At 37.1% G+C, this 18,729-nt stretch overlaps 1 protein-coding gene across 1 annotated transcript in view; it reads right to left on the bottom strand.

Annotated features, from left to right (window-relative positions):
• The window catches only part of CNGA1 (cyclic nucleotide gated channel subunit alpha 1), a 38,446-nt gene extending 21,087 nt beyond the window's left edge, over positions 1-17,359 (bottom strand). Inside the window, exon 1 of the mRNA XM_037742591.1 lies at positions 17,085-17,359. The gene's annotated coding sequence lies outside the window, so the exon portion shown is untranslated. The remainder of the gene's footprint in view (positions 1-17,084) is intronic.
• Positions 17,360-18,729: the final 1,370 nt, after the last annotated feature.

The raw sequence follows: 18,729 nt of genomic DNA, 5'->3' as shown, positions 1-18,729 counted from the left end.
CCACCTCCCAGGTTCAAGTGATTCTCCTGCCTCAGCTTTCCAAGTAGCTGGGACTACAGGCACATGCCACCATGCTCAGCTAATTTTTTTGTATTTTTCATAGAGACGAGGTTTCGTCATGTTGACCAGACTAGTCTTAAACTCCTGACCAGGTGATCCACCAACCTCGGCCTCCCAAAGTACTGGAATTACAGACATGAGCCACTGCAAATGGTCTGCAAATTTTTACATTAGTCAAACCTTTCAAGATGATGAGAATATTGTCTCCTGAAATATATTCATGGATTTTTTATTGAAGTGAGCAAAAATCACAGGCTGGGCTTGGTGGCTCACATCTATAATCCTCCACTTTGGGAGGCTGAGGTGGGAGGATTGCTTGAGGCCAGGAGTTCAAGATGGGCAACTTAGCAAGATCTCCATCTCTCCAAAATAAGAATGAACTATTAGCCCAGCGTGGTGAGGTGCATCCGTAGTCCCAGCTACTTGGCAGGCTGAGGCAGGCAGATCACTTGAGTCTTGGATGTCAAGGCTGCAGTGAGCTGTGATTGTGCCACTGTACTCTAGCCTGGCTGATAGAGAATGATCTCATCTCTAAAAAGAAAATTAAAATTAAAAATAGAAATAAGAAAATCACTGATATTTGTGTCTTAAATTCACAAGCACTAGAGAAAATTTGAAGAAAGGTGAGTTTAGCGATGATGAAAAACACCTTTATGCTATTTAAAAGATGTCCCACCAGATATACAACTGAACTGACCAGATACAATCAGTATCCAGAAACCTTGATTAGCTTTGGCCATTTCCCTGTGTTGTAAGTATTTGATAATATGTCAGATAGATGTGTTTGTAATTTTTATATAGACCTCTATTTAACAATAACTTTGCTCATGCTGTTCATTTAGCTTGGAATTCTTGACCCTTTTTGTTCTCCCAGGAAAAATCCTATTTGCCCTTCAAAAACTGGTTGATATATGCCCTATGTAAAGACATCAATGAGGCTGGGGGCGGTGGCTCATGCCTGTAATCCCAGCATTTTGGGAGGCCGAAGGGGGCTGATCACCTGAGGTCAAGAGTTCAAGACCAGCCTGGCCAACATGGTGAAACCCTATCTCTACAAAAACACAAAAATTAGCTAGGCATGATGGCAGATGCCTATAATCCCAGCTACTCAAGACACTGAGGCAGGAGAATCTCTTGAACTCAGAATGCGGAGGTTGCAGGGAGCTGAGATCATACCACTGCACTCCAGCCTGGATGACAGAGATTCTGTCTCAAAAAAACAAAAGACATCAGTGATTACTTGGGCACAGCACACCTTTTTTTACTTCCCTATTTTTTTGTTCTGTGTGTCTACCTCTTTACCACTGGCTACTGCATGGGTACTGATACGTCAGGCTCTCCTGCTAGATTGTGAGTTTTTCGGATAAGTTCATGCAGGAGCTCTAGAACAGAAAACTTGACATTTACTAAAAAGCTTTTTAGCATTAAAGTGGAATCTATTCTGCACCAAGTTTTAACCGGGTACCTTAAACACAATTCATTATAATTATTTCATTTTTCATTTAAGTAATACAGAAACATAAATAATAAAGTTAAAGCTACAAATAAATGTCTATTTGTTACAGACATAAAATCACTTGCCATAACAGAATTACTTCAATTGTTTATACAGAAATTAACAACATAAAGAAAAAAATGCTTGTGAAGAAGATTTTATGTGATCAATCAACAAAGACATGAAACATGAAGATTCTGAGAAACGTCGGGAAGCTATAGAGACAGAGAGGTACAAGTCACTGGGGAGAGAGCTGGTGGCAAATGTGACTGCTGGTGGCAAATGTGACAACCTCACAAAAACTGTCTTGCTTAATCAGAGGCAAAGGGAATATTACAGAAACTCTAAAAAAATGAGAAATCAATAACAACAACCAACGGTACACACTCATTTAGGGGCCTTTGCATGTCGGATTCAATTAGTTCCATTAATTCCATGTTCACTTTGGAAACTTGAAAATCTTGTGGCCTGAGTGTGCAAATAAAGTAAATTATCATTTTTAAAGTACATGGAGGAAAAAAGAAAACTCCACCCCTACTTCACACCACCACAAAAATTAATTCAATATGGATCACGGACCTAAACATAAAAGCTAAAATTATAAAGCTTCTAGAAGAAAACATAGGAAAATATTCTCATAACTTTGGGGTAGGCAAGATTTCTTAGAGAGGGCACAAAAAAGACACTCAATCTAAAAGAAAAAAAATTTTTGAGACAGTCTCACTCTGTTACCCAGGCTGGAGTGCAGTGGCGAGATCTTGGCTAACTGCAACCTCTGCCTCCTTGGTTCAAGCTGTTCTCCTGCCTCAGCCACATGAGTAGCTGGGATTACAGGTGTGCACCACCATGCCTGGCTAATTTTTTTTGTATTTTTAGTAGAGTCAGGATTTCAGCACATTGGCCAGGTTGGTCTCGAACTCCTGATCTACCCCCCTTGGTGTCTCAAAGTGATGGGATTACAGGTGTGAGCCACCATGCCTGGCCCTAAAAGAAATTTTTAATGCATTGGATAGCATCAAAAATTCTAAAGTTTTGCTTATCAAAAGACATATAAGAAGATGTAAAGGCAAGCCCCAGATAATTATATTCATAGTACATTTATCTGACAAGGCATATACATCATATTTATGAAATTTTATGCAAATCAACAATAGAAAGAAAAACAACCCAATAAAAATATAAACAAGAATCTTCAACAAATTCTTTCTAAAAGAAGATATAAAAATAATCAATAAGCACATTTTCATGTGCTTAGCTCATTAGCCAACAAATAAATGCAAATTGAAACCACAATAAGATACTTTTTCACACCTAGCACTATGGCTAAAATTTAAAAGACCAGCACCACCTAATGTCACGCACGTCGCTGGTGCGAGGAAAGATGATACAACCTCTTTGACAAACTGTTTGGCAGTTGCCTAAAAACACACAACTACTCTGTTACTCAGTAATTCCCCTACATGTATTGACTCAATTTCAGATGGATCACAGACCTAAACTTAGAAGCTAAAATTATAAAGCCTCTAGCTGAAAACATAGGAAAATATCCTCATGACCTTGGGATAGGCAAGACTTCTTAAAGAGGACACAAAAAAGACACTAAGTCTAAAAAAATTGTTAATGCATTGAATATCATTAGAATTCTAAACAAAACACATATAATGAAATGAAATTATATGTATATAAAAACACTTGTACAAGAATGTTTTCATTAGCTAATTTGTATAAATCCCATATTGGGAAGCAACCCATATCTTCATCAATAGAGGAATGGATAAATAATCTGGTTTTAAAAAAACAATGAAATACTCTTCAGCAATAAGTAGAAATAAACTCCTGATACTTACAACAGCATGGATGAATCTCCAAAATATGAAAGAAGTCAAATATAAGAGTATATACTGCATGATTATATTTATATAAAATTCAAGGACATGCAAAACATTGCTGATAGAAATAAAAATAGTAGTTGTCTATGTGGGGGTGAGATTATTGAAAAGGGCACAAGGGAACTTTCTGGAATGAAAACTGGGGAAGGTTGTTACATGCGTGCATACATTGATCAAAGGCATCAAATTGTACCCTTAATATATGTGTATTTTACTCCTAGTATGCAAATTTTACCTCAATTCTTAAATACAAAAATATTTGCATCAAAAAAATTAAGAAGAAGGGGGTTGACTTTGGACTTAGCCTCCAGAATGAAAAAAAAAAATTCCTTTTTTTGTAAATGCAGCATAAAATGGTCTAAGGCACAACCAGTTATCTCTTCCTTAAAGCTGTCTCCAGCGTTCAAGGTGAAACAATAAAGATGCAGCCCTGTCACATCCTTCCATCAAAAAATACAGGCTGCCTCTTGGAACCAGTGTCCCTTCCAGCACTGAGTAAGGTTGGGATTAGGGGGCTGTGGAACTGTGCTCTTAAAAGCCTTTTCTATGGATTCTGGATTCTGCTGAGTAGCCAGAGCTGAGAACCAAAGATCAGACACTAAATATGCTGTCCAGGCCGGGTGCCGTGGCTCATGCCTGTAATCTCAGCACTTTGAGAGGCCACGGAGGGCAAATTACTTGAGGTCAGGAGTTCCAGACCAGCCTGGGCAACATGGTGAGATCTCCATCTCCACTAAAAATACAAAAATTAGTCGGGTGTGGTAGTGCATGCCTGTAGTCCCAGCTGTTCAGGAGGCTGAGGTAGGAGGATCACTTGAGCCTGTGGGGTTTAGGTTCCAGTGCACTCCAGCCTGGGTGACAGATAAAAATTCTGTTTAAAAAAAAAATGCTGTCCAATGCGGTGGCCACCAGCTTTTGTGGCTACCGAGCACAAGAAATGTGGCTAGTGGGACTCAGGACTGGATTTTAAATTGTATTGAATTTTAACTATTAGAAATGATAATAAAGTTATTAGGAGACTTTTAAGTGTGTTTGGAACAACTTGACTATGTGAACCTTCATTTTCAATTGTGAATTTTATAAATCTAAATATATATTGAACATTTACTTGGAAATTTAACATGTGAATTGAGATGGGCTGGAGTGTGTGAGTAAAAAAAGAAGGCAAGATATCTCATTACTAATTTTTAAAATATTGATCACATGTTAGAATAATATTTGGATGTACTGGGTTGAATAAATATATTGTTGAAAATGAAAAAAAAGTATATGTTTTTAGCAATGCCATTCTTTAATGTAATAACTTACTTGACAATTTACTGGGTTCGTACTATATGCCAGACATAAAGCAGTCTATTCAGGTAATTCTCACTACAAACTGTGAAGTAAGTATTTCCTCGGGTTCTTGCAGATATGGAGCCTGGAACTCAGAAAATGTACTTAATTTGCCAAGAACACAAAGCCAGAATGTATACTCAATATATAGCTGTGTGAACCAAAGTATATATGATGCCAAAAATCCATGCTTCTAACTTCTCATTACACTGATTCCTAATTTCCCCAACATTTTTGGCATTAAAAATCAAAAACATATTTAAATTTTAATATTAAAGTAGTCATTATCCTAGTACATCATTTTAATAACCCGCTTTTAAACTTGAGGACCACTGAACCTCAACAGGAAAATATAAACCATAGACTACATATATTGTCTGTTTAAGCAAGCAACACTGATTTAGTGTATTGACTGACAGAAAGAGTTGATATGTTTAAAACATAATAATTGAATTTTTTTTTTGACACAGGGTCTTACCCTATCACCTAGGCTGGAATGCAGTGGTGTGATCATGGCTCACTACAGCCTCAAACTCCTGGGCTCAAGCAGTCCTCCCGCCTCAGCTTTCTGTGTAGCTGGGAATACAGGTATGTGCCACCACATTTGCTAATATTTTATTTTGAATTTTCCATCTGTTTTTAAGGGTAAAATTACTCTATAGTTTGAGAAAAAAATTTAACAGTAATTGCTTATTATTTTCATATACTTTTTAACTCTTTTGGTATCGTAGAATCATAGACAAAACATTTAAAAGAACAAAAAAATATATATTCTTTTAGGGACTTCATTGCTTTACTGGTTTTCCCATGCATGAGTCTTTGAATTGAAATTTGTGAATCGAAGAGAAACAACTGCTTTGGAAAACAAGATTCAGCTTTCATTTTTACCTGAATCACAAAAATTCCTCCCTTAAGTGAGGATAGAACAGACTACACAAAAATATACCAAAGCAATGGTTGAGAAAATCTTGTGGGTAATTTGAGTAAAACAAATACAGAACATGAACTGTGAATACATGGAAGCAGTATATTCTACTGATTGAAATCAGGCCCTAGCTTGGGTTCAAAACCCGGCTTTGCCACTTAATAGCTGAATGAACTCATGTGAGATTTTTTAATCTCATGGAACCTCAGTTTACACATTTGTAAATAAAATAATAATGTCTTCTTTGTATAAAAGGGCAGAGAAGATATGCTGTGTATCCACATACACACAAAAACCCACACATAATTAACTATGTAATAGTGGTTCTCTAAATTTAGCGTGAATATAGTTGTGAAGCTTGTTGAAAATGCATATTCGGGATGGGCACAGTGGCTCACACCTGTAATTCCAGCACTTTGGGAGGCCAAAGTGGGCAGATCACAAGGTAAGGAGATCGAGACCATCCTGGCTAACACAGTGAAACTCTGTCTCTACTGAAAATACAAACAAAAATTAGCCAGGCATGGTGGAATGCGCCTGTAGTCTCAGCTAGTCAGGAGGCTGAGGCAGAAGAATCGTTTGAACCCAGGAGGCAGAGGTTGCAGTGAGCTGAGATTGTGCCACTGCACTCCAGGCTGGACAAAAGAGTGAGACTCTATTTCAAAACAAAACAAAACGAAAGCAAACAAAGAAAAAAAAATAACAAAAAAAAATGCATATTCAGGGCCCTGTTTGCAGAATCTGAATAAGGTTTTGGTGGGGCACATAAATGTACAGTTTTATCAAGCACCGTAAGTAATTATGTTGCAAAGGATTCCTGAATCACAACTTGTGAAACATTACTCTATGTTATTTGCCTATAGTGCCTTCGTTTTTTTCCGTATACCATAAGTGGAAGAGAGAAAATAATGGTTAGGAAAGGCTTCAAGGTTGCTGTTACCTCTTTGAAATTTCAGATCTACAAATCTGAAATCTTTATGGGCAGTTGTTGCAAACAAAACTTACAAGCAACTATTATAAGTATTTTTTAACTTAAAATGAGAAATGTAGGTATAAATTTGAAAAGTAATCAGTAAAATTCACAATAAGAATATAAAAGATGAGAGAAAGCAAATGCTGATTTCGACAAGTGTAGAAAATGCATTTTCCAAAATTCAACACCTATTTATAACTAGAACTCTTAGCAAACCAGGAATAGGAGGGAACTTCCTCAACCTGATAAACAGCATGTATCAAAAAATCTACAGTTAACACTGGCCAGGTGCAGTGCCTCACACCTATAATCTTAGCACTTTGGGAGGCTGGGGCTGGTAGATCACTTGAGGTCAGGAGTTGGAGACCAGCCTAGCCGATATGGCAAAACCCTGTCTCTACTAAAAATACAAAAATTAGCCAGGCATGGGCATGCACCTGTAATCCCAGCTACTCAGGGGGCTAAGGCAGAAGAATCACTTGAACCTAGGAGGCAGAGTTTGTAGTGAGCCAAGATCTTGCCACTGTACTCCAGCCTGGGTGACAGAGCCAGAATCTGTCAAAAACAAACAAACAAACAAAATAAAAAAAACTACCATTAACATTATACTTAATGATGAAAGACTGAATATTTTCCTCCCGAAGTCAAGAATAAGACAAGGATATTCTAGAAGTATTCAACATTGCACTGGAGGTTCTAGCACTTGAAATAAGGCAAGAAAAAGAATACAAAGCATCTGAACTGGAAAAGTAGTAAAATTCTGTACTTGCAGATGACATAATAGTGTATGTAGTCAACCATAAAATAAATTCTTCAGCGTCTAGAAAAAAATTATTAGAACAAATAAGTGAATTTAGCAAGGTCACATGATTGTAAATCAATGTAAAAAATAAATTTTACTTCTATGTAATAGCAAAGAACAACTGGAATATAAAATGAAAATTAAAAATACACATGCCAAGCAATGAGTCTGTGTCCAACTTAACAGTGTGCATGTACAATGCACAAAGTTCTCTGCCAGTTGGATAAGGAACAAACCCAAAGATGATACAGTATGCCCCCAAAAGGGTTTACAACTAGTAGTGGAGAACAAGACAAGAGTACTAAAATGAACAAGTAGTTTGGTATCTATAAGAGAACTTAGATAATTATTTGATAATTATTTGTAAATGTCAATCATCCTTTCCTCAATTTCTGAGATACTTTCTTTGTTTAGAAATTAGTAGATATTTTTACAATGTCATAAGAAAAATATGATTGTTGAAATAACAGATATTTTTAATATTCTAGGGGAGTTTTTAAAACCTTTTTCAGCCACATAATGAAAACAGTTCCATGAAGAAGATGGAATTGTACAAAGTCTTGAAGCACGATCTTTCAATCAGGGTCCCATCAGAAAAATGGCTAACATCAGGTGGTTCAATAGAGGGAATTTAATACAGAGAATTAGTATCAAAAGTGTTAGTAATGTTAAACAGAGGACAGTGAGGAAACCCAGATATTAACAGTGATAGGACATTCTTAGTATCCCAAGAGCAGGAGGCGTCAATGTAGGAGGCTACTTAAAGTCAGGAATGGCCAGCAGGATCTGGGGATAGGAAAGGAGAGGCTCTCTCTTGGAAGATGAAGCCACCATAGGAGATGCTTCCTGAAACAGTAAATTTAAGAGCAAACAGAAAATAAGCGGCCTGGGTAGGTAGGATTTATCAGGCGGAAATGGGGCAGGAGAAAGTCTTCTTATTCTAGGCAAATGGGAATTCATGAGTAAAGACACAGAAGCAGGAGATATTCCCATGGAACTCCTATGAAAGCCCATCTGGAGAATAGAAATTAAACTGGTTTGATTTCTACCCACAGAGAAATAGTGAGAAACAGGTCTGTGAGTAAGAGCACTGCATCAAAATAGGGGCTCATTCTTCTTTCCACATGAAATGAAGAGTCATTGAGGATTTTAAGGCAAGAGAATGACATCATCCCAGGTTTATTTTAGGAAGACTAATATAGTAGTGTTGTGTAAAGTAAAGCAGACTAGATGCACTGTAAGTTCTTGCTACAGAGTTTCAGCTTGGCTCTTAATACTGCTCATTAATCCTCTTCCTATAGCCACGGAAGCTTTTCCACGCCTTCTCCATTAGTCTCAGGCTCCACTTCCATCTTCCACCCCCAAGAGACACCTCCTGCTTTACTGAACTTTAGCATCACTGGTCCCTTCACTGACACACCAGCCAGCACGCCACTCCTAATGAAGCGATTTCCATAGAGCAGAAATACAGAGAAAATGGTTCCTGAACTGATTAGACGACTGAGAGAAGTAAGAAATTTCTAGGAAACCAAACTAAGATTTTTTTTTAAGATGGAGTCTCGCTCTATTGCCCACCCTGGAGTACAGTGGCACAATCTCAGCTCACTACAACGTCCACCTCCCGAGTTCAGGCAATTCTCTCCTGCCTCAGCCTCCCAAGTAGCTGGGATTAAAGGTGTGCACCACCAGGCCCGGCTAATTTTTGTATTTTCAGTAGAGACGGGGTTTCACCATGTTGGCCAGGCTGGTCTCAAACTCCTGACCTCAGATGATCTGCCCACTTTGGCCTCCCAGAGTGCTAGGATTACAGGCATGAGCCACCATGCTTGGCCCAAACTAAGATTTTTAAGAAACTGGTGACTATAATCCTACCATCTTCCATCATTTCCTTCCATTCTTGCTTCTCACAACAAAAATATTTAACAATACCTGCTAGCCACACAAAGTGTGCTCAATGCTATGAACACAGATATTGACAAAATGTATGATACATGCCTTCAATAAATTAATACTACAATGAATAAGACGAAAAGGATATATAATGGATAGTACTTTTGAAGGAGGTTCTCAGTCAGGGTTCCACCCAAAAAGAAAGACACACTCAAAATAAGGTAAGTCTGGAAGAGGTTATTTCCAAAGAGACTATTTACAAAGATGTTGGTATAGGGGAACCACAAATGATGGTGCAGTAACCTTAGGTTAGAAGTGGCCAAACTGTTACTATCACTGGGATCCAAGGGCAAGAAGAGAAATTTGGTGTGGCCCTGGAAAGAGGGGGAGTTATGCAGAATAACTGTGAGGAACAGTGTCTTAACACTGAAGAACAGTCAGCACAAGGCAAGCCCACAGGAAGAACATAGCTAGAGTACTCAATGCCCTGATCTCACCACCACCTCCCCCAACCCTGCAACTGACAAAATGATCCCCTGCTAGGATTCTGCACCGATGACCCCAGAAGACAAGGGAATACCTCCAACAAAGGCAGCTCTCTCATCCAGAGAGCATAGTGAAAAAGGGTTAGAAAGAAATCCAGAGGGCAAAAGGACAGTATCTAGCATAAAGATGTGGCTCAGGGCAAGGGGTGTTGGGGGAACCGAGAAGAAATGTAAGAAATGTACCTAAATCTCTATAGAGATCTTGACCTTTCCTGAAAAGACAAGGCCAGAGCAATATTGAGCAAAGACAAAACACTTACCTAAGCATATGATAATGTGGAACAAGATTCCAGGTGGAAGCAGTAGCAGGTAAAGAAACAAATGTGTGAGAGGACAGAGTGCCTTCAGGCAGCCATAGCAGATCGGAGGGCAGAGTAGGTTTGTCAGAATAAACGGCAAGAAAAGAAGTGGTGGGGAAGACAGAAGTACATAAAAGGATGGAGAATTACCCTGAAGGATATACACCAAACTCACAGTAGTGATTGCTCCTAGGGAAATAGGAAAGGGGCTGGGAGGTTACGGTTTGCTTTTTGTTTGTTTGTTTGTTTTTGAGATGGAGTCTTGCTCTCTTACCCAGGCTAGAGTGCAATGGCATGATCTCGGCTCACTGCAACCTCAGCCTCTCAGGTTCAGGTGATTCTCCTGCCTCAGCCTCCTGAGTAGCTGGGTCTATAGATGTGCCCCACCACGGCCAGCTAATTTTTGTATTTCGGGTAGAGATGGGGTTTCACCATGTTGGTCAGGCTGGTCTCGAACTCCTGACCTTGGCCCACCTCAGCCTCCCAAAGTGCTGGGATTACAGGTATGAGCTATGGCATCTGGCCGTGGTTTGTTGAAAGAACTTTAAATATAAAGTTTTATTTTTTCACACGCCGTAAAAGGACTGAGAGCCAATTTGATAGAAGTCAACAATTGTTAATTCCTGGTGGTAGAAGTATGAATGATATAATTCATACTTTGTAGTTCATATAATATGAATATATGAATATTTCTCTTTTTTTCCCATTTATTTATTTTATTGCATTTTAGGTTTTGGGGTACATGTGAAGAACATGCAAGATTGTTGCATAGGTACACACGTGGCAGTGTGATTTGCTGCCTTCCCCCCCATCACCTACATCTGGCATCTCTCCCCTTGCTATCTCTCCCCAGCTCCCCACCCCCCACCATTCCTCCCCTATTTCCCCCCAACTGACCCCAGTGTGTAGTGCTCCCCTCCCTGTGTCCATGTGTTCCCATTGTTCAACACCCGCCTATGAGTGAGAACATGCGGTGTTTGATCTTCTGCTCTTCTGTCAGTTTGCTGAGAATGATGGTTTCCAGGTTCATCCATGTCCCTACAAAGGACCCAATCGCATCGTTTTTGATGGCTGCATAATGTTCCATGGTGTATATGTGCCACATTTTCTCTATCCAGTCTATCATCGATGGGCATTTGGGTTGGTTCCAGGTCTTTGCTATTGTAAATGGTGCTGCAATGAACATTCGTGTGCACGTGTTCAAAAGTGGGCAAAGGATATGAACAGATACTTTACAAAAGAAGACATATATGAGGCCAGCAAATGTATGAAAAAACGCTCATCATCACTGGTCATCAGAGAAATGCAAATCAAAACAACATTGAGATACCATCTCACGCCAGTCAGAATGGCGATCATTAAAAAATCTGGAGACAACAGATGCTGGAGAGGATGTGGAGAAATAGGAACACTTTTACACTGTTGGTGGGAGTATAAATTAGTTCAACCATTGTGGAAGACAGTGTGGCGATTCCTCAAGGACCTAGAAATAGAAATTCCATTTGACCCAGCAATCCCATTACTGGGTATATATCCAAAGGATTATAAATCGTTTTACTATAAGGAATATATGAATATTTCATAATTCATATATAATGATATGCTGTTTTACATTTTGAAATGGGTGTCACTGTATATATTCACTAAGTAATTAATTTACATGGTATAGAATTCAAAATGTATAAATTAGCCGGGAATGATGGTGGGTGCCTGTAATCCCAGCTACTTGGGAGGCCGAGGTGAGAAAATCACTTAAACCTGGGAGGCAGAGGTTGCAGTGAGCCGAGATCACGCTACTGCACCCCAACCTGGGCGACAGAGCAAGACTCCTTCCCAAATAATAAAGGGAAAAAAAAGATTGTGCTTTAAAGTCTGTCTAATACATCAGCCTTTCAAACTGGATTCCTCAATTCAGTTTGTAATTCTATCCAGAAGTAATTCACTTCTTGGGTGATGTAATACAGCCTGTATGTGAGCCATAAACTGGTAAACAAATATTCATTGTGAAATGACTTACGGGGTTTACAGATTAGTAAAATACACAAATGACTTTAGTAGATGGCAGGATTTTATGCTTCAGAAAGGTAAAATTAAATTGCAGTTAATAGTCAGAGGAACATAGTCAGAGGTACATAGTTACTTGTGGGGCAATATTAATGCCTGACACCTACTAGGCATTTCTTAAATTTGTGTTAAATATTGAATGGATTAAAAAACCCAACTCAAAAAAGCAGACCAAGAATATTAACATGTAATTCACAGAGAAGAAATCCAAATGACTAATAAACACATGGGAGTTCGTCTAACTTCACTAGTAAATGTGAATCCAAAACCACAGTGTAAAAAATGTTCACTCATAGAATTGAGGAAAACTTTAAAATCTGACAATATTAAATGTCAATCAGTGTATGGGAAAAAATGATATACTTCTGTAGGTCTAGCAGAATGCAAAATGATACAGTAACTTTGGGCAGCAATCTGGTTGGCTCTAGTGAACTGAAACTACAGCTAGCAGTTCCACTTCTGGAAACACATGAGAACCGCTCTTGAACATGTGACTAAGGAGACTTAGTCTCCTTAGACTAAGGATTTTTATTGCAGCAATGTTAATAAGAGCAAAGGAATGGAAACAATCAATCTTTCGTTAATAGAAAAGAAAAGTAGAAAAGGGGAATAAAATATGCATTTATAGGCTAGAATATTAATAAGCAATATTGTAAAATGAAATAGCTGTATATATATTAACATGGATAATTTCCAAAATAATTTCAAGTGAAAAAAGCACAAATTGCAGAATTATGCATGGAAGAAGATACTGATTTGCAAACTTAAAATACATGTGCAAAAATATACATTGGTTATGGAGTTCGAGAGTAGCCTGGGCAACATGAGGAAACTCCATCTCTACAAAAGATACAAAAATTAGCCAGTCTAATAACCTGGTCTCTAAATAGATAGATAGATAGGTAGATGATTGATTGATTGATTGATAGATAGAGATAAATAGATAATAAAAATTTAAAACTAAAATTTAAAAATTAAAGAAAAAGCAAATTGTGAAGTACTATTCATAATATCATACCATTCTATTTTAAAAGTGTGTATATGTACATAGAAATAATAAACACCTTAATGTTAAACAATAAGTTTTTAGTGGTGGGATCATCAGTATTTTTGTTTTCTTCTTTGTGTTTATCTGTATTTTCTCCTAATACATTTCTTCATGAAAAAATTCACATTTTTAAAAATTAAAACAGGGTTCTATTTAATATCAAAAATCATTTGTGTCAGCACCTTTGCTTTAAAATAATATTTTCCATTATTGGGCAGGGTACATGTTGGTCAAAGGGCACAATGTTTCCGTTAGGAGGAATAAGGCCTAGGGATCTGTTGTATAACATGCTACAAATAAATAAAAAATAAACAATTTCCATAATAATGTTTTTCATCTCACTCATTCCATCTCAGTATTTAATGGCAGAACTAAGTTTGGTTTTGAGCATTTAACAATGTTCAAGGAGTTGTGTAACTTCTAGATTGGGCTTTGCCTGCTCTGCAAAGGAGAAACAGCCAGTGCCTGAAAATAGCAATCACTTCTTCCACAGGGGCTTAGTTTCTAGCGTTAGCTCTTTAGCAAATTACCTGTGAAACCCTGACAAAAAAATCTTTCTGAGATTCAGGGTCTTCTCTTCTGTAAAGTGGAAATAATAATACCTGCCCTGCCTATTGTAATAAGTCTCTATGGGGAGGTAATGAAAAATATGTGTAAAGCAATATTGAAGGCTGTGAAAAGTTATACAAATACTAGCTGATAATATTCTTATATGATCTCTAAGTTTGGAAAGAGAACCATCAACTTGTCTAAAGAGACAAACTTAAAATGATTAATCTTTCTTTAATCTCTTCCCCTGAAATATCACTTTAAGACTTTAAAATTATCAAAGCAACTAATAAAGAAAATAATAATTGTCCTAATAGGCTCATAAGCCAGCTGTAATTCTCATGAAAAATGAAAACAGAGCTGACAAAGCACTGTTGCTATGTTGGCCCAGGAAACACAAGGACCTGCCACACTTGGTAAGTCAAATTGTTATCAACATATAAAGAGAATCCAATACTTGCTCAGGGAGAAACAGTTTTACCAAAGAGATCATTATCATCATAATCGTGATCATCAACTTCACAATTCACAGAAAACGTTAAAGCAGTATCTGCTATAAAACAAAAAGCTCAATTAATCAAAAGTCAATTAACTGAAACCATCAAATAATCCAATATATTTTCCAATACTCCTTCCTTTAAGCAAAATGTTTTATAAGAACACAAAGTAATGTAAGAGTGTTTTAAACACCAGAACATGTAAGCATAATAAGAGCAAGAATTCTGTTTTTGTGCCCTATTATAAGCCTAGTATCTAGAAATGGGTATATTTGTCAATAAGGATTGGTTGAAAAACATAAAAAATTGATTATAACTATAAAATCATATCTATTAATTATGATCCTGGGGCATCACAAGATCCTTTGTCATCAAAGAAAGTTTTCTTTAAAACCAATATGTTATGCAATCAAGAGTATGAACAAAGACTTTGCACAATGACTGGAGACTTTAATGTGTTATTCTTCCCACTTCTCCACCTCCACTGAATCAGAAAATATTCATAATTCTGAATATTTCATTATAAAAATTAGTAAATGTTGATGAACTGAAGTAGTCCCTGCCTTTTATCTTAGGGTTCCTCACCCCAATATCTGTTTCACAATGGAATTTCTCTAGAAATTCAGGTGTTTTGAAAAGTCTAAAAAAAAGTCCGTAAAATCAATTGGATTGAATTGTGTCCCCGCCAAAATCCATACGCTGAAGCTCTAACTCCTAACACCTCAGAATGTGACGGTTTTTGCAGACAGGACCTTTAAAGAGATGCTTAAGCCAAAGTGAGGCCATTAGATTAGGGTGGACCTGATCCAATCTGACTGGTGTCCTTGTAAGAAGAGGAAATGTGGACATGCAAAGAGACAGGAGAGATCATGTGCACAAAGGAATGGCTATGTGAGGACAGAGTGAAAAGATGACAATCTGCAAGCTAAGGAGAGAGGCCTCAGAAGAAACCAAAACTGCCGGCACCTTGATCTTGGACTTCAGCCTCCAAAAGCGAGAGAAATAAATTTCTGTTGACCACCAGTCTGCAATCTTCTGTTATGGCAGCCCTAGCAGACTAATACAGTTGGAATTAGGATGTCTGAGTGCTCGTGGTTCCTCCTCAACACTCACATAATATAAACAGCTTATCATCAGTGAACTGACCCATTATTTTATCATGATCCATTTATGTCAGTGTCTCTCCCCCAGACTTGATAGGTCACGGTGAGCTCTAATTTTTATTAGAGTTCATTTAAGGTCTCCAGCACCTTATACAGTGCCTTATGCACATTCATAAAAAGCAACAAAATTTTTTTAATTGTTGTATTGCACAAAACACTAACTTTGACTGTGGCCTGTATAATTTTTTGCTTTACTGAGATTATTTTCATTAACAATGTTTGTTAATGTTCCCAGAGTGGAGAAAAGAGGGTATATTCTCTATGGGACATAAGATATAACAGGTAAATAATAGGCCTTTTAATTTCAATGACACCCTAATACTTCACTCCCTACCCTCTTTTATTTGCTGAATGGGAAAATGACAATGAAATGAATGATTGGTGTTCGTGGATGTTATCCAAGTGAAAGAATGAGTGTAATTGATTAAAGGATATATAAACAAAAAGGTCAAAATGTAAAAAGCCAGTTATAAGATATATATTTATTGATAGAAACATTTTTAAATGTTGGTTTAAGAATGTTCAGCTTTCCAATATAGAATGAAATCACTGATATTTTAAAACATGTCATCTTATTATATGATAAACGCAGTACTCATTTTTTAATTAAAGAAAAATATGACAGTAATTCATAACAGGTTTTTTTTGTTTTTGTTTTTGTTTTTGATACAGAGTCTCTCTGTTTCACCCAGGCTGGAGTGCAGTGGTGTGATCTCAGCTCACTGCAACCTCTACCTCCTGGGCTCAAGTGATCCTCCCATCTCAGCCTCCTGAGTAGCTGGGACTACAGACACACACCACCACACCTGACTAATTTTTGCATTTTTCGTAGAGATGAGGTTTTGCCATGTTGCCCAGGCTGGTCTCGAACTCCTGGGCTCAAGGATCCACCCACTCTGGCCTCCCAGAATGCTGAGATTACCTACCAGGCCCAGCCAATAAGTTTTTTTCTGATTAAAATACACACACTTATCACAGAGAGTTAGTTAGAAGAAGGCAAGGTGATTTAACTTCTAGCTCCTTCATAGAATAGTACTGTGTCCTTGGGTGAGGCACTTAATCTCTTCAGACCACTTATTCATCTCTAAAAGGTGATATGTAGGTTGTTATAATAATGTTGATAAAGTAGCTGATACTTAAGGTCCCAGTGAGTTGGAGCTCTTATTTTTAGGGGTTAATTCTTTAAGATTTACATGAGTTTGGTAGTGTCCTATCTCCAAATATTTTAGAAAGAAAAATCAATATATCATATTTCCTTTGGAGAAAAGCATACCTGCCAAAGGTATTGTTTTTGACTTCTAAAAATAAAACTAAACTTTGTGAAAAGCAAATCACTATGTTCTGATATTCAGATTAGTAGAATCAACTTGCCAGGTGGAGTATTCACTTACCTGTCAAAAAGACAGACAAGTTAATAAAAATACAATCATCAGCTGTATCTAGAAAGCACATCACATGCAAAGCAAAGCAAAAGCTGATACTTTAATGAATCAAAACAGAGGTATAAGCATTTGTGAAAAATATAACTCTAAATATCACTGGGTTCTTACCTTTGGTTGTTTAAGTAATATATCTTTGTCTTCTAGAAGTAGAAGTCACTGGTGTATCCAAAACAAACGGGGATATACTGTAAATCTTGACATTGTCAAAATTCAGACCCTAATTTTAAAAAATAATAAATGTGCTCATTTTTTCCCTTTCCTTAAAAGATACACAAATGGCTAGTTTTCAAAATAATTCCCAGGGAAAGAAACCGTTCCGCGGCATTGTCAAAGTAGGTTTTCATGACTCGGCATTGGATTTGCGGATTTGCACATGGATGAAAATAACAGCAACCAAATCATCATTATCCTTTGCTTGAGCCTGAGCTTATTATATAAGAGTCAGGAATAAAGGAAGAGTTCTCAAAGGTACACCTCTCAACAAACTTGCAAGTAAACCAAAGGTAATATCGCCTGATGAATTTTATTAAAATTATACATCCAACTTCACCCAGGGTTACAGTTTTGAAAAAAGTGTCTAGGTTTTTTACAAAGTATAATTACATTTTCAAATATAATGTCATGATAATAAAAGCTATTTAAAATATAAATAGGGTGCCCTTCCTTATTCATTGATCTTTTAATTGTGTGTTTTATGGAGGAATTGCATATTTGATACACATCTGGTCAAGAAATAAAACAGGAAAAAGCTGAGCTTGCCTGAAAGAACAATTCATACTTAAGATGTACAAAAATCATTGCAATATTTCAGTTAGTGTCTCAATGTTACTCTAATGACCTAAAAGTAAATTTTCCTAAGAACTGTTTTATACAATATATGATGGGCTACATACACACAAAACTTTTGCTTATAGCTGCAAATCAGAATGACATTAAATAAATACTGTCTTCATTTAGCAAAACTACCTTTATTCCATCTAATAGCTCGAAAGATATGTCATGCATTCTCCAGTACTTGCAATATGTTTCCTGCTGAACAATGAACAACCCAGTAACGCTTATTGCCTCAGCTGAATGGTTTCAGCTCCCAGTGAGGTAGGAGGCTCTCAAGAGAGGAAACACCCCAAGATTCCTAACCGAGAAAATGAGAGGAGTACTGTGTACCTTGGAAAAGATTGACTTCTGAGTTCCAGAATTTTAAAAATAAATTTCCATTTCTAATTATGATATAAAACATGGTTCATAAAAAGATATTACAGAAAGAAAGAAAGAAAAGAAAATGGAAACATAGTCTTACCATTTTTGGATCATCAATATGATAAACATTTTTCTTATACCTACCATTATATTTTTTAAATTAAAATTATTCTGACTTTATGTTATATTATGATAATTTTATATTGCTAACTATCTATCTAATGTGTTCTTTTTAAGATTACATAATCTTCTATCATATTTCATTACAGCATAATTCATTAATTGATTTTCTTATTATTGGATTTTTTTTTCCTCTGGTCTAAAAAATTTCTTTTTTTTTTTAAGATGGAGTCTGTCTTTATCGCCCAGACTGCAGTGCAGTGGTGCCACCTCGGCTCACTGCAGCCTCCACCTGACAGGTTCAAGCCATTCTCCTGCCCCAGCCTCCCAAGTAGCTGGGATTAGAGATGTGCACTACCACATCCAGCAATTTTTGTATTTTTAGTAGAGATGGGTTTCACCACGTTGGTCAGATTGGTCTTGAACTCCCTGCCTC

The sequence above is a fragment of the Cebus imitator genome, unplaced genomic scaffold (genome assembly GCF_001604975.1).
Source record: "Cebus imitator isolate Cc_AM_T3 unplaced genomic scaffold, Cebus_imitator-1.0 Scaffold124, whole genome shotgun sequence".
Classification (NCBI taxonomy): Eukaryota; Metazoa; Chordata; class Mammalia; order Primates; family Cebidae; genus Cebus; species Cebus imitator.
Note: the sequence above shows the minus strand (reverse complement) of the source record. Positions and strands in the feature narration are given on the sequence as shown.